Source organism: Onychomys torridus, chromosome 4 (assembly GCF_903995425.1).
Source record: "Onychomys torridus chromosome 4, mOncTor1.1, whole genome shotgun sequence".
In the NCBI taxonomy this organism is placed as follows: Eukaryota; Metazoa; Chordata; class Mammalia; order Rodentia; family Cricetidae; genus Onychomys; species Onychomys torridus.
This window is the reverse complement of record NC_050446.1, coordinates 24,894,734-24,910,130: the sequence shown is the minus strand read 5'-3', so window position 1 is coordinate 24,910,130 and position 15,397 is coordinate 24,894,734.

Here is a 15,397-nt window from a genome sequence, read left to right as displayed (position 1 = left end):
TAAATATAACATCAGTAGCAGAGACACTGAGAGAAACAATCAATCAATGGGACCTGTTGAAACTGAGAAGGTTTGGAGAGCAAAGGACATGGTCAACAAGACAAAGCGACAGCCTACAGAATGGGAAAAGGTCTTCACCAACCCCACATCTGACAGAGGGCTGATTTCCAGAATATATAAAGAACTCAAGAAATTAGACATCAAAATGCCCAACAGTCCAATTAAGAAATGGGCTATAGAGCTAAACAGATAATTCTCCACAAAGGAAGTTCAAATGGCTGAAAGACATTTAAGGAATTGCTCAACATCCCTAATTATGCAGGAAATGCAAATCAAAATGACTCTGAGATACCACGTTACACCTTTCAGAATGGCTAAGATCAAAAACACAGAAGACAGCTTATGCTGGAGAGGAAGTGGAGCAAGGGGAACTCTTCTCCATTGCTGGTGGGAATACAAGCTTGTACAGACACTTTGGAAATCAATATGGCGCTTCCTTAGAAAACTGGGAATCCATCTCCCCCAAGACCCAGCTGTAGCACTCTTGGGCATATACCCAAGGAATGCTCAATCATACCACAAGGGCATTTGCTCAGCTATCTTCATATCAGCATTGTTTGTAATAGCCAGAACCTGCAAACAACCTAGATGCCCTTCAACTGAAGAATGGATAAAGAAAATATGGTACATATACACAATGGAGTACTTCTCAGCAGAGAAAAACAATGGCAAATGGAGGGTTCTAGAAAAAAATCATCCTGAGTGAGGTACCTCAGACACAGAAGGACAAGCATGGTATGTACTCACTCAAAGGATGATACTAGATGTAAAACAAAGATGACTAGACTGCTACACAACTGCAGGGAGTCTACCTAGAAAACGGGACCCTAGAAAAGACACAGGGATCACCCAATGACAGAGAAATGGATGAGATCTACAGGAACAACCTGGAAGACAGTTGGAGTAATGAAGGTCAAGGTTTAAGGGAAAGAAAGCTTAGGGGAGCAGGAGATCCCAGCTGGATCAAGAACAGAAAAGGAGAACAAGGAATAACAGACCATGATAAATGAAGACCACATGAGAACAGGAAGAGGCAGAGTGCTGAGAGGTCCCCAGAAATCCACAATGATACATCCTCTGTAGACTGCTGGCAATGATCAAGAGAAAGCCTGATCTGACCTAGTCTGGTGATCAGATGGCCAAACACCCTAACATTCGTGCTGGTTCTCTCATCCAATACCTAATGGAAGTGGATGCAGAGATCCTTGGCCAGGCCCCAGGTGGAGCTCCAAGTGTCCAATTGTCAAGAAAGATGAGGGACTGTAAGAGCATGAATTGTTGAGACCAAGATTGGAAAAAGCACAGGGACAAATACTCAAACGAATGGAAGCACATGAATTATGAACCAAAGGCTGTGAAGCCCCCAGCTGGATCAGGCCCTTTGGATAAGTGAGATAATTGAATAGCTTGAACTGTTTGGGAGGCACCCAGGCTGTTGGACCGGGACCTGTCCTTAGTGCATGAGCTGGCTGTTTGGAACCTTGGGCTTACACAGGGACACTTTGCTCAGCCTGGAAGGAGGGGACTGGACCTACCTGTACTGAATCCACCATGTTTAAATGAATCCCCAGGGGAGTCTTGGCCCTGGAGGAGATGGGAATGGAGGGGAAGGGATGGGGGGTAAGTGGAGGTGGAGGCAGGAAGGGGGAGGATAGGAGAACCCATGGCTGATGTGTAAAATTAAAACACAAATATAATAATAAAAAAATTGAGGCCATAGCATGAAGAAAAAGAAGAAAAAAACCAATAATGTAAGTGAACAGAATATATGGCTTTCTAAATCCATATTACTTGAGAAAATGTTATCAAAGTTTGTGCAATTGACAGGAAAGGAATCTTTGTACAACTGCATTGTATTTAACAAGAGGTCATTCATATGACTGTGGGTTACTTTCATTTTTACTTCTGTCAGCTTCTTAAGAACTTACTTTTGTATTGAATTTTAGCTTCCATTGCAAAGGAGCAAGGAAATAAAGATGCCAAGTTAGATGGCAGTGTGATAAGGATCTCTAAGTGTCAAAGATGAATTAAAGGTTAAAAAGTATGACTATTCTTCAAAAATAAATTGAGTGGATGGCAGATTTTCTCCTTGAAAACTGTTATAATAGAAAAACGTGGAATAAATATGTACAACTTAAGAACCTACAGGTAATTTATTGGATACTATTTTCCTCTCTGTTAAAATAGAATTTCTAAAGGTAGAAGTTTTTGTTTCTTCTGTTTTACAATGTGTTCCATATGCAAACAAACAAACAAAAAACATACTGTCTGGTACATGAGTATCCTTTAATGAACATCTGCTTAGTGTAAAGTTTACTGAGAAAAACTGTCATGATGAACTTAATGAGAGTTAGAAGATACTCAGTGAGACAGGGCAATACATGCATAAATGCATTCTAGAATTTTCAGTGAGATTTCATTTTCAAATAAAAATTTTAAAAACTGGTAATATTAAAGTTTTCTTTCAAACAGCATACCATAGTGATAAATTTCTTGGGGAGAAAGTAAGGCACAGAGTAAGGAGTATCCACACTGTGACAATCCTCACAGCTCTGCTCTTCAAACATGAATCAAATGAAAAATCTGAAACAGAGGCTTAAATACCGATTTTTTCCTTCTACATTTATTCAAAGGCAAATGAGCAGAACAATGCATAGACCTACCCCTTTACAGACTTCTCTGCATTCACAAAAGTATAGTAGTCCTCTGTAGTGTTGAAGATATAGCTTGTACAGAGAGGAAATGGGAGAGTATATGTATATTTTCAGCAAAAATATAGTTGAGCATGTGTCCTTGTGGTAAGATTGAACATTCCTTGGGTATATGCCCAAGAGTGGTATAACTGGGTCTTGAGGAAGACTTATTCCCAATTTTCTGAGAAACCATCATACTGATTTCCTGAGTGATAGGATTAAAGGTGTATGTGCCACCATTTTCTGGCCTCTATATCTAGTGGCTGTTCTGTTCTCTGACCCCAGATAAATTTATTAGGGTACACAATATTTTAGAGAACACCATACCACCAGAGCTGTCCATTTTGTGTTTCATACCTTGGTGGTAACCAACATTTCTCTAAGTGGGATTGCTCAACAATGGGGAAACCATGCTTGCTTGATACTGGAAACCTAGCTAACTACTCAATGACAATGAAGTCATGGATATTGTAATAGAACCTACAACCACTACTTTACTAAACCAGCATAATACCTAACAAAGATCTAAACATTTATCCTTTTTCTCAGTTGCTTGTAGTCATCATCTCTCATCAAGAAAATTTCTCTTTATGACAAGAGAAAGACCACTACACACAACACCCAAACAAATCACACAACTGTAGATTCTAGTTCCAATGACTACAACTACAAAATACTACCACACTAAAGACTCGGGGAATATTGGCAATGATCAGATAGTAGAAATACTTTAAGAACTAGAAGATAAGACATTTGCTGTAAAAATATGTCTTCTTGGATTGTCAGAAGCTACACATATACTCTTGTCTAAATTGAGCTGAACAAGGTCAACACCAATCAACATGTCAAAGTGCACAGGGAAAAGCCAATGCAGCACCAACAAGAGACTTACAGGCAACCCAGCAATGCCGAGAACAGGAGAAATAGTCTTCCTCAGGGAAGAATACACCACACAGGTCATAATGTCATAATATTCTGATGTTCACTTTGAATCTCATTTTGAATCTCATCTAGAGTAGCTTTCAAATAGACCTAATCATCCTTCTGAAAGTGCCTGAAACTGTGTATTCCAAGTCCAGTAGTATACCAAACTCAGTGTGATCATCAAACAAAATAAAAGAAAAATTTCAGAAACTCTTTATTTTTGATATGGAGCCAGAGAATGTATTTTATAGTTTTATGCATGAATCATTTGCACTTATTCCAAAGTTGGATTATAGATCAATATTTGTAATCTTCTAAAGAAAATATGATAGTACTAAGCTAACAACTCACCCATACCTTGTTTATATAGAATAATTCATTAAATTCACATACAATATATTAAATATTATTTGAATATTAAATATATTAAAAGTTAAACATCTTTATCATATTACTTAGACATAAATACATAAACTGTAAAATAAAACTTATTTTAAAATAGTACAGATCATAAATCATTCTAGATCAGTGGTTCTCAACCTGTGAGCATCGACCACTTTTGGGTGTCAAACAAACCTTTCACAGGGGTCACTTAAGACCATCACAGATATTTAAATCTCAATTCATAACAGTAACAAAATTAGAGAAATGATGTAGCAACAAAAATAATTTAATATTTGGGGGGTCACCAAAACCCAAGGAACTACATTAAAGTGTTGCAACATTAGAGAAGTTGAGAACCAAGATGTAGAAAAAAAGTATTCCTCTCTAAAACCCATTCTTTGATGTTATTATAAAATGAAGCATCTGTGATATTTGATTTATATCTTTCTAATATTCCATGTATGTTCTTCATTAAAAGTCAATTGAATGCATTATGATTACTCATTACTTAGTTTTTAAGAACCATCTATAATTTAGGCCAAAAGTTGAAAATATCAATTATAATCTTATCCTGTTTGCATGTATAATATTTTCTTAATTTGATAATTATTACTAATTATCAAAATAACTTTTAAGTTTGATAATACTTAAAATTGATGTGAGTTTCTATCCTGTCACTCATGCATGAACATAAGCATACACACAATCAAGTTTAATGACATGTTCAATGTTAGAATGACAATAGGTTTTAAGCAGTCACCAACATTAATACTGTGTACAACAAAGTAGATAAACTGATGGTCACAGGTGCTTAGTGATTTATAACATCCCATAATTGGTTGATTGAAGTGTTGAGCAGAGACTATATCATAAATGACTCCAATGTTATTTGCATCTAGATGCAAATAACATTGGATTATAAATAATTTTTTTTCAAAACACATGTATTTATTTTTTATTAGTTATCTGTTATTTACTGTACCATCGATGAAAATTTTGTGAGTATATACAGTCAAATTTTGTGAGTATATACAGCCAAAAGTGAAATAAATCTAGTAATTTTTTTCTTATGAAGTATACTCTAATGTTATATTAAAGAAAGATTACTATTGTTAGCTAATCTTGCAAGTATATAGGCCAAGATAATCTATAATGACAAACCTTTGAAGCATGAGTGATGTGGAAGAGTTATGGATATTAATTCAGTCTTTGCATGTGGTGTTCAGTGAAATATTAAGCTTTAGAGTCTGTGTAGGAGTGTATCTAAATATAGTTGTTATTTTGCATTTTTATTTTGCAGTTTCTCAGACATATTCATGGCAGGGGAAAAATAAAAATGCATCTGCCACAAAGGCATAATTCTCAATTGTATGTTGTGAGGTAATTTCTTCAGGGCCAAACCACAGCACAACCACAGCACAGCCAGAAACCAGACACTGCTGGTTATCTCCTGATCTGTTCTTCTCAACTTTTCTTTCTTCCATTGCAGTAATGTGGGAAAGTCTACAGTGTTTTTTCAGAGATGGCAACTTCCCTGAAGACGTCTTTCATTGACTGTAACAGATTGGTTTGATTTAAATGGATTGTTGATCCCTTCTCTGACATACTTGTCAGTAATATGTTGTGCTAGATGAATGAGGAAGTGCAGTTTTAAAAGCATGGATAGAAATTGGAAATTTTTAAATTAAGATTTCAAATTTGGCCTGAGTATTTTGTTTTGCTAGCATGCTTCTTTAGGGTATCAAAATATTTAACATTTTAAGACATCGTTGTATTTTTTTCTTCATCATTTCTCATTATCTTTCATAACTATGCTTTATATGCTCATTTTACTGCCTAATACTGTAATTTGGGATTGCAACCCCTGTTTAGATTACTACTTTCTACCCACTGTGGTATATTGCAGAATTATAGAGGTTTATGTTTCATTTTGTTTGTTTCTTTGGTTTGGATTTTCTTTTTTTTGACTAAACATTGTTTTTAGATTTTGCTAAATAGGCACAGAGAGATGAAGTAATTTATATACAGTGATAAATAGGAAGACAAAATTGGAAGCTAATATTTGTAACAAAACAACTTTACTAGGTAGTAAGAGCTATGTACATAGTTCAACCACACTTAATTCTGATATTATCAATGGAAAAGAAAGATTCTAATGCTAAATAGTAATGTTAAGGAGAAGAAAATGTCAGACTTGGGAGTCAAGTGCTGGTCAGCCTTCATCAAAGTACATAGTCCTGTTGTCCTCAGAAACCTTTGACACTACTGTATTACCACTATATTAGTCAATATGCTCAGTTACTCTGAGTAAACAGTCATGATTGCATTACATTGCTTAAAATGTGAGAACATTCCTAAAGGAATCTCAAACTGAAATATGTTTGATACCCTAGTTCTCCTCATCTCTTTCAATAGGTCATCAAAATGTTAACGAGTCATAAGAATAAAAAGACAGATCGTCATTTCACCTGTATTAGATTTCCCTCTGCCACTTGTTAGTGTCTTTATTCAGAAGCTTCCTTGGTTCCAGATTGTAGGTTATACGGATGCTCCTCATTTCCTGGGCTTCTGGGCCATCTCAGCACATCTGGCTTCCTTAAGCTCTTGTCAAACTAAGATCAGGTGAAAAATGCCAGTCACTGGGCAACTCACACTAGCCAAAACTTATACTTGTACAAAATTCACAACATTCATAAAGAAACAGGGAAACTCCTGAGAATGTCATCATGATTGAATATAAAGTGGAAATATATATATATAGTTAAACATGGAAAGAGGAAAGCAAAGGTAGAAGACTTTTGTCTTTGTACATGTCTGTCCATCAAGTCTCAGGTAGCATGCATAGCTAATGAGATATTGAACTCAAGAAAAAAGTGAAAGTCGATAGGCCTTTTGAGTTAGTCAACTTCTGAATAGATCATAGACTTGAAATTTCCCTGGAAGTCAAGGAGATTAATCAGAATCTCATGGGGCACATTTATTATTTAATATAATAGACATGAGATCTATTGTCCATGGATCTTGGAGTATGCCATATCAAAAATGATGCAGTTTACATTGAATCCTCGAAGGAGTTATTAATGGAAGAAAAATTTGTTAATAGAAACACACATATGAGATTTTTTCCAAGAGTCTCCAGAGACAGATAATTTGGAATGTACTACTCAAATACACTGTGAGAAACATTCTAAACAAAACACCAAGAAGCTTATGATGGATATTCAATTAAAAGTCTTATCTGTAACTACTGAATATTTGCGAATCAACATGATGGCCCCATAGTATTCTTTTCAGCTACATATATACAAAAGTTCATGGTTATTTAATATACACTTTAACCCAACTGTTTGGATTTATCTAGTTTTAAAATTTCATGTATGAGTAATGTTTTTATATCATTTCCTAACTTCCCCTCCTCCTTCTACACGCTCCATTCTCCCCAAAGCCATCTCAAATTCTTGACATCTTTTTCTTTAATGATATTATTACATATGTATATATATGAATAAACATGTACATATCTTTTATGTCTAGTTAGTTTTGTTCATTTTTAGGGCTAACCACTTGGTATTGGAAACAAATTAGGGAGCACTTCCAAGGAAGACTTCTTTTCCATTCTCAGAAGTTGTTTATAACTAGTAGCTCTATGACTAGGAATGGGGACCCGTGTGATGTCTATGTACATTGGCATGTCAACTGCTACTGTCACGCAGGTCTCACAGTCTTACTACTTCTTAATCATGTTCATCAGTGTAGTTTACCTGTCATATATAGAAGATTCAGTCTTGCAGCAGACTGCATTGTCCTCTGGTTTTTGTATTCTTTTCATTCCATCTTCCACAGTCTTCTCTGAGTCTTAGGCATATTGTAGGTATATCCATTAGGGCTGGGCACTCCCCAGTCAGGTGTTTTCTGCATTTTTATCAATTGTAGTTTTCTATAGGAGTCTCCTGCATCTGAACAAAATCTCTTTGATAAGATCTACAATTATGCTGATATAAGATAAGTGTTAACAATTCAGTTAGAGATTATATTGGTTTGGGAAAATAGCAGTAGTAGATTCTCCTCTAGGTTGCACAGACTCATGCTATATTTCATAAATACTCTTTTCTATTTGTCAATTATATATAGGACAAAATGAAAAAGTCAAATATAGTTGGCTAGGTTTACACTACTAGGCATGGATTCCTTCTTATTTAGACGGTCTTCACTCCAATCCAACACTTGTTGGTTACTTCTAAGATATAAGTGTCAGTTTTTTTGTAAGATAATGGGCAAACTTTATTACAAGGCCTGAAGCCCTGTGATAATTTTTGCAAATGTATACATTCAAAATGACAGCAGGGTTTCTCAGAAGGATCCTTTGTAACAGAAGTTAAGAAGAAAAATCTCATATAATTTAAAGGACAATTTCACAAAAAACTTGCCATTCTTGGTAACCTCACCATAATCAGGTATCAGCTCTTTGTCTATGTGAAGTTAACTAGACATTGCACTGAGGGCACTCCCCCACTGAGTATCAGGATGCCTTAAATTCACAGAAATGAGTGCCTAAACATCAACTGATAGTGTAAAACGTAAGTGCCACTCTTGCACATACAGGGTATAGTGATATGCTGGTCATTGAGGTTCATAGGCATCACAGTCAGATAGGACCATTGATTATTTTCTTCCTTGGCAGCTTGGGTAGTACTTAGATGTAGTATGAAGGTTAATTCTCAGGGAGGAGGCTTTGGGGTAAGATCTAGTGCAATTATCCTAAGATTTGAGTCCAAAATGTTAAATGGCCTTCGCAATGCAGACTTATCTTCAAATTCTGGGAGGTAATTAGCACAATACCCTTTATTATTTAGGGAGCTGCTTGTATTACTCTGACCAACAATTTTAAAAAAGGTTTCTTGTATCTGATACTGGGTTTTGTTAGTCTATGTGTCATGGGAAGAACATGGTTACCCAAAATGACAAAACTTAATTCAGTTCATTTAAAATTTCAAACACACACACACACACACACACACACACACACACACACACACACACACACACACACACACACACACACACACACACACTCACTCACTCACTCACACATATACAGAATTTTTTTATTTTAATATAAAGTAATATAACACACACACTAACTTTAGGTGAAATTACAGTGAGTCCCTATAGTATTTTCAAATATTCTTGTTTCTATTTATCTGTCCACCTCCCTTTCACTCTGTATTATACTCCTTCTTTCCTCCCAGTTAAAGTTTACCCAACCCACATTATTTCCCATCTCACACACAAGCACACAGACACAGACACACAGACACTTAATTTATTATCAATCTCTTGAAAAATTGCATACCAGTCAAAATTTTGTTTATGCAAGACATTCTACAGTGCTTATTTTGTAACAGAAAATACCATGTATACATACCCATACATGCAGACATATCATACATTCACATTTAATTATTTTCTTTTGTGTATGGGAATTCTGCCTGCATGTATACCTCTGTACCACATGTGTGCCTTGAACACACAGAGGCCAGCAAGAAGAGATCATTAGATCCCCTTGTACTGGAGTTACAGATGGTTGTCATTAGTCATTCAAGTTCTGTAATTTGAACACAGGCCTTCTGGACGAGTAAGCAGCCACTTCTCTTAACTACTAAGCCATCTTTCCAGGCCCCTCACATATACTTCTAATTGAGCTCAGATTCTCAATTAGACTTTTAATTAGAAGCATCAGTCTCAGTCTCAAGATCAAGAAAATACGTTTGCTCTTTGGTACCATGTGAATTCATTGCTGTGTTCTGTTTTGGGAGTCACTTATTTTCTACTCTTCCCCATCATCAAATTTTGATTATAGTTTTATTTCTGTAATTTTTTGTTTTGTTTGTTTTATTAACCTGTATCAGGATTGGTGGGTAGGTAATACTTACATGTATTTTAGTAAACAGATGGAAGAGGTATTTAAGAGGGAGGACCAAGGAAAAGTAACAGTGATGTCTGGGTAACTAGGTGATATGATTTATAATACAATTGGCATTAACAAAAATGATCTCAATGAAGTCTGCAGGTTTTTTTTTGGAAAATGCAAAGTAGGCAAATTGGGTGATTGAAAGTCAAAGGTGGAAGACAGAGCCTGAGGACACTTTCATGTCATAAAGTGCTAGCTAAGCACCTTTTTGAGGAATAGTACCATCTTCAGAGTAGCATGGAGGATAATGTTTAAAGACTAGATCAGGATGATAATTTATTCATAACAGGGTAAGTCACTAGAAAGGTGAGGCAAACCATTAGATCAATGATGGCAAATGGGTTTCATCTTGATTCCTAGACTATATGATTTGTAGTAACTGTGTGGAGAGATGTGCACAAAAGGACTAAGATTTTTATCTAAATTCTACAATTTAATACCCTGTAATTGATTAGTGATGTTCATGTGGGTGTAAGAATGTGAGTTACTGGCATAGCCCATGAAATGTTTCTTTCACGGCTATATTAAATATATTTTTGTAGTTAGTTGATGACCAGGGTCTAAATCTGACTGATAGACATTTAGTTCATCAGTTAAACAACTTGATCAGAGGATTAGAAACTTTAAAATCCTTTCAATCAGGAATTTGGTTGGTGTAAAGAGACCCTATGATTTAGTAGAGTATCCTGAGATATCTTTAGACATTATTTGTGAATATAAGTTTGTTATATGAAAAAGAAACAGGCAGATTAACACTCAATATTTTCCTTAACATGCCTGCACACAGCAAATCTGACAGCATGACTTTGGAGCTCAAAATTCACAGGCTCAAACACCACAAGGAATACTAAAGGGTAGTTTGAAAGGTATCTCTCCGTTTTCCTTAATTTTATTTTCATTTTCCTTCTTATTTTTATTGAAAATAGTTTTTTTTAGTCTGATTATGATCTAACTACCCTTCCTAACCTCCTCAGAGATCCTTCTCACTTACCCTTCCACTACCATCTACACCCTTTTTATCTCTCATTAGAAAACTATCTGGCCTCTAAATGAATAAGATATCAGAAGACAGAAAGATCTCCCATGCTCATGGATCAGTAGGACTAGCATACTACAAATGACTATCTTACCAAAAGCAATCTACAGATTCAACATAATCCCCATCAAAATTTCTACACAATACCTACAGACCTTGAAAGAACAATATACAACTTCAAAGGGAAAAACAAACAAGATAGGTAAAACAATTCTATATAATAAAGAACTTTTGGAGGCATCACAATCCCTGATTTCGAGCTGTGTTACAGATCTGTCATACAAAAAACTGCATGGTATTTGCATAAAAACAGACATGGTGATCAATGGAATTAAATTGAAGACCCAGAAGTAAGTCCACACATTTATGGACACCTGATTTTTGATAAAGAAGCCAGCAATGTACAATGGGAAAAAGAAAGTATTTTCTACAAATAGCACTGGCATAACTGATTGTCAACATGTAGAATACAAATAGATCCATGTCTATCTCCCTGCACAAAACTCAAGTCTTGCTGGGCAGTTGTGGTGCATGCCTTTAATCCCAGCATGAGGGAGGCAGAGGCAGGCAGATCTCTGTGAATTCAAGGCCAGCCTGAGCTTCAGAGTAAGTTCCAGGAAAGGTGCAAAGCTACACAGAGAAACCCTGTCTGGAAAAACAAAAACCAAAGCAATAACAGAAAAACAAAAACAAACCCAGATACACTGAACCTTATGAAAGAGAAAGTAGGGAATAGCCTTGAACATACAACTTCCTTAACCAATCTCATAGGCACTAAGATCAACAATTAATGAATGAGACCTCATGAACTTAGAAGCTTCTGTATGTCAAAGGACACTGTCAATAGGACAAAATGGCAGCCCACAGAATGGGAAAATATTTTAACCAACTCCACATCTGACAGAGGGCTAATATTAAAAATGAATAAAGAACGTAAGAACCTAGATATAAACAAACTAAATAATCCACTTTAAAATTGGGGTACATATATAAACAGAATTCTGAACAGAAGAATTTCAAATTGCCATGAAACACTTAAATATTTTTCATCCTTAGCCATCTGAGAAGTGCAAATCAAAATGACTTTGAGATTCCATCTTACACCTATCAGAATGGATAAGGTCGAACACACAAGAGACAGCTCATGCGGGGGAGGATGGGAACAAAGGAACACTGCACCATTGCTGCTGGGAGTAAAAACTTATTCAGCCATTTTGGAAATCAATATGATTGTTTCTTAGGAAATTTGGAATCAATTTACCTCAGGACACTTGCTCACCTATGTTCAACTATGTTTGTAGCAGCTTTATTCCTAATATTTAGAAACTGGAAACAATCTAGATGTACCTCAACTGAAGAATGAATAAAGAAATGTAGTGCATTTACACAACGGAGTATTACTTGGCTATTAAAAAAAATGACATCATGAAATTGTCAGGCAAATGGATGTAATGAGAAAAAAATCATCCTGAGTGAGGTAGCCCAGACACAGAATGACAAACATGATACGCATTAACTTATAAGTAGAGATTAGCTATAAAGTAAAAGATAATCATGCTATGGTCCACAGATCAAGAGAGGCTATGTAACAGGCTTTAAGGGGACTCAAGGATCTCCCTCAGAAGGAGAAATGGAATATTTTTCACAGATGGACTAGGGGCTTGTGGAGTTGAGAGCACGATTGATCAGGAGAGTGGGAGGGAGGGAGAAAATACTATGAGAAATGAGTGGAATTGTGGGGCATTTCAGGAGCGAGGTGAAAACCTAGCGCAAGGGAAACTCATGGAACCTATGAAAGTGACCCTAACAAGGCTCCTAGAAATGGGGGCACAGAGCCTTATCTGCCCATCTTCTTTAACTAGGCAAAGCCTCAAGTGGAGGGGTTGGGACACCAACACAACCACAAAACATTAGCCTACAGTTTGTCCTACCTTCAGAGTGTTCTGGGACAGGAGCCTAGCAGATGGAGAATCCCACAGCAGAGCATTCAGCTAGGCTGAGCTCGGGGAGTCCTTCATAGGAACAGGAGGGAGGAAGGATTGGAAAAACTAGAGGGATCAGGGACATCACTAGATCACTACCCACAGAATCAACTGTTCAGGACTCATGTGGCCTCAAAGAGCTCAGGGATCCTGTTGAGATCTGACCTGGGCCTTGTTAGGACTGAGTAGCTTGGTGTTCTTCTAGAATTCCTAACAGTCAAATGGGGTCTGTCTCTTACTCTTTTGCCTGCTTGTTGTACCCTTTTCCTCCTACTGTGTTTCCTTGTCTAACCTTGATGTCATGGTATGTGCCTGGTCTTATTGTAGTTTGTTATGCCTCTGGGAAGCCTGTTAACACTTTTAGGAGGGGAGGAAGAGGAGGAGGTGGATCTGAGAAAGAGAGGAGGTTGAGGGATAGAGACTGGGGAAGGGGAAGGAGGGGAAACCTCAGTCAGGATTTAATATATGAGGGAAGAATAAATAATAATAATAATAATAATAATAATAATAATAATAATAATAATATAAAACAATAACATCCAAGTCCGAGTAGGACAGAATAAACAAATGGAAGAAAAAGTTCCAGAGAAAAAGCACAAGAAATACATATAAACACAACAGCATAGATGTTCCCACATATAAGGATCCCATAACATTACAAAACCAGAAACTATAATATATACACCAAATGACCTATGAGGTTTAAAGATGTAATGCCCTGACACAACATTATGTATGAGACAAAGATCTTTCAGTGATGCCATTGAGTTTGTTTTGTGTTGGCCATCTACTGCTATTCATGGGGCCCTCCCTTAAGAGTGGTTTGTATCCATTGTCAGACTCTGTGGGAAAAACTAATTTTTCATTTTCAAGTGTCCATCAATTAAAAATAGCTTTTGGGTTAATGACGGGGGCATATGTGGCATTGATTCATTCAGGCCCCATAAATGCTCTCACAGTCTCACTGGTTTACAAGGCCTTGTTACCTTAGTATCTTCCATTGTCTCTGGCTCTTACAATCTTCTTGCCTTCTCTTCTGCAGCTCCCTGAGTTCATCCATGGTTGAACATGTGTTCTTGTGGTAGGATGAAGCATCTTTGGTATATACCCAAGGTAACTATAGCCAGATCTTGAGGTGAGCTGGCATTTTAAGTTTCAGATAACATTCTTCCATTTTGTGTAGTTGAATATATATAAAATAAGACTTTTTCAACTATATTTGACTTTTTCATTTTTTTCTATATATAATTGACAAATGGAAAACTGTAAATATTTATGAAATATAACATGATGGTTTGATACATGTATAGATCATATAATATTACATGGACCTAGTTATAATTAAATGTTGCACATTGTTATCATTAGGTTATAGTAAGGATACTTAAAATTTAATCTGTTCCTGATCCAGGTATACAATGTAACTTAATATATGTAGTCATCATTGTGGACAATAGATTCTATGAGTTTACCTTCCTTTCTAAATAAATCTATGTGCTCTGGGACAAACATCACTGTTATAGAATATTAGTTTAACATGTGTTACATTCATTTATGCTGTGGAATATTTGTCTAATAATGTATTTGTTTATGCATCAATTTATGCTGTATTTGTTTAACTCTGTAAAGCTGTGTTACTTTGCCTTGTTATCTTAGTATCTTCCATCTTTTCTGGCTCTTACAATCTTTCTGTCTTCTCTTCTGCAGTTCCCTGAGTTCCAAGGAAGAAATGGATGGAGACGTCCAATTTAATAATAAGTATTCCAAAGTTCCTGCCTCTCTTCACATTGTCTGACTGTGTGTTTCTGTATTTGCATCTACTGCAGGAGGAAGCTTCTCTAATAATGCCTGAGTAAGAAACTGTCTATGAGTGTAGAAGAATGTCTTTAGGATTCATTTTGCTGCTTGGTTCCTTTTGCAAAACTATAGTATTTGATTTTATGCTGGATCCCTGGCCTATCTAGTTTCAGGTTCTTTGCCACCTGTCCAGTGTTTGGGATGTGTTCCAGCTCATGTAGTGGGCCTTAAATCCATTCAGATATTAATTGGTTACTCTCACAAGCTTTGTGTCATTATTACAATAGCATAGCTTGCAGACAGGTCATCATTGTAGATCAAAGGACTTGTAACTGAATTGGTTTTTGTCTTTCTCCTTTAGTAGCAAACAGTGTACCTTCCAGAAGCACAAACACTAGCAGTAGGGGTGAAGTCTCTAGGTAGGCACCAATTTGACTTTTCCATGTTCAACGAGGTTTGTTGGTGTTCTAGGGCCTTGATGGTGGTGGTTAAATTAATGGGGCTATGGTCTTCAGACATGGACACTTCATCAAAATTTTGAAGTGGCATG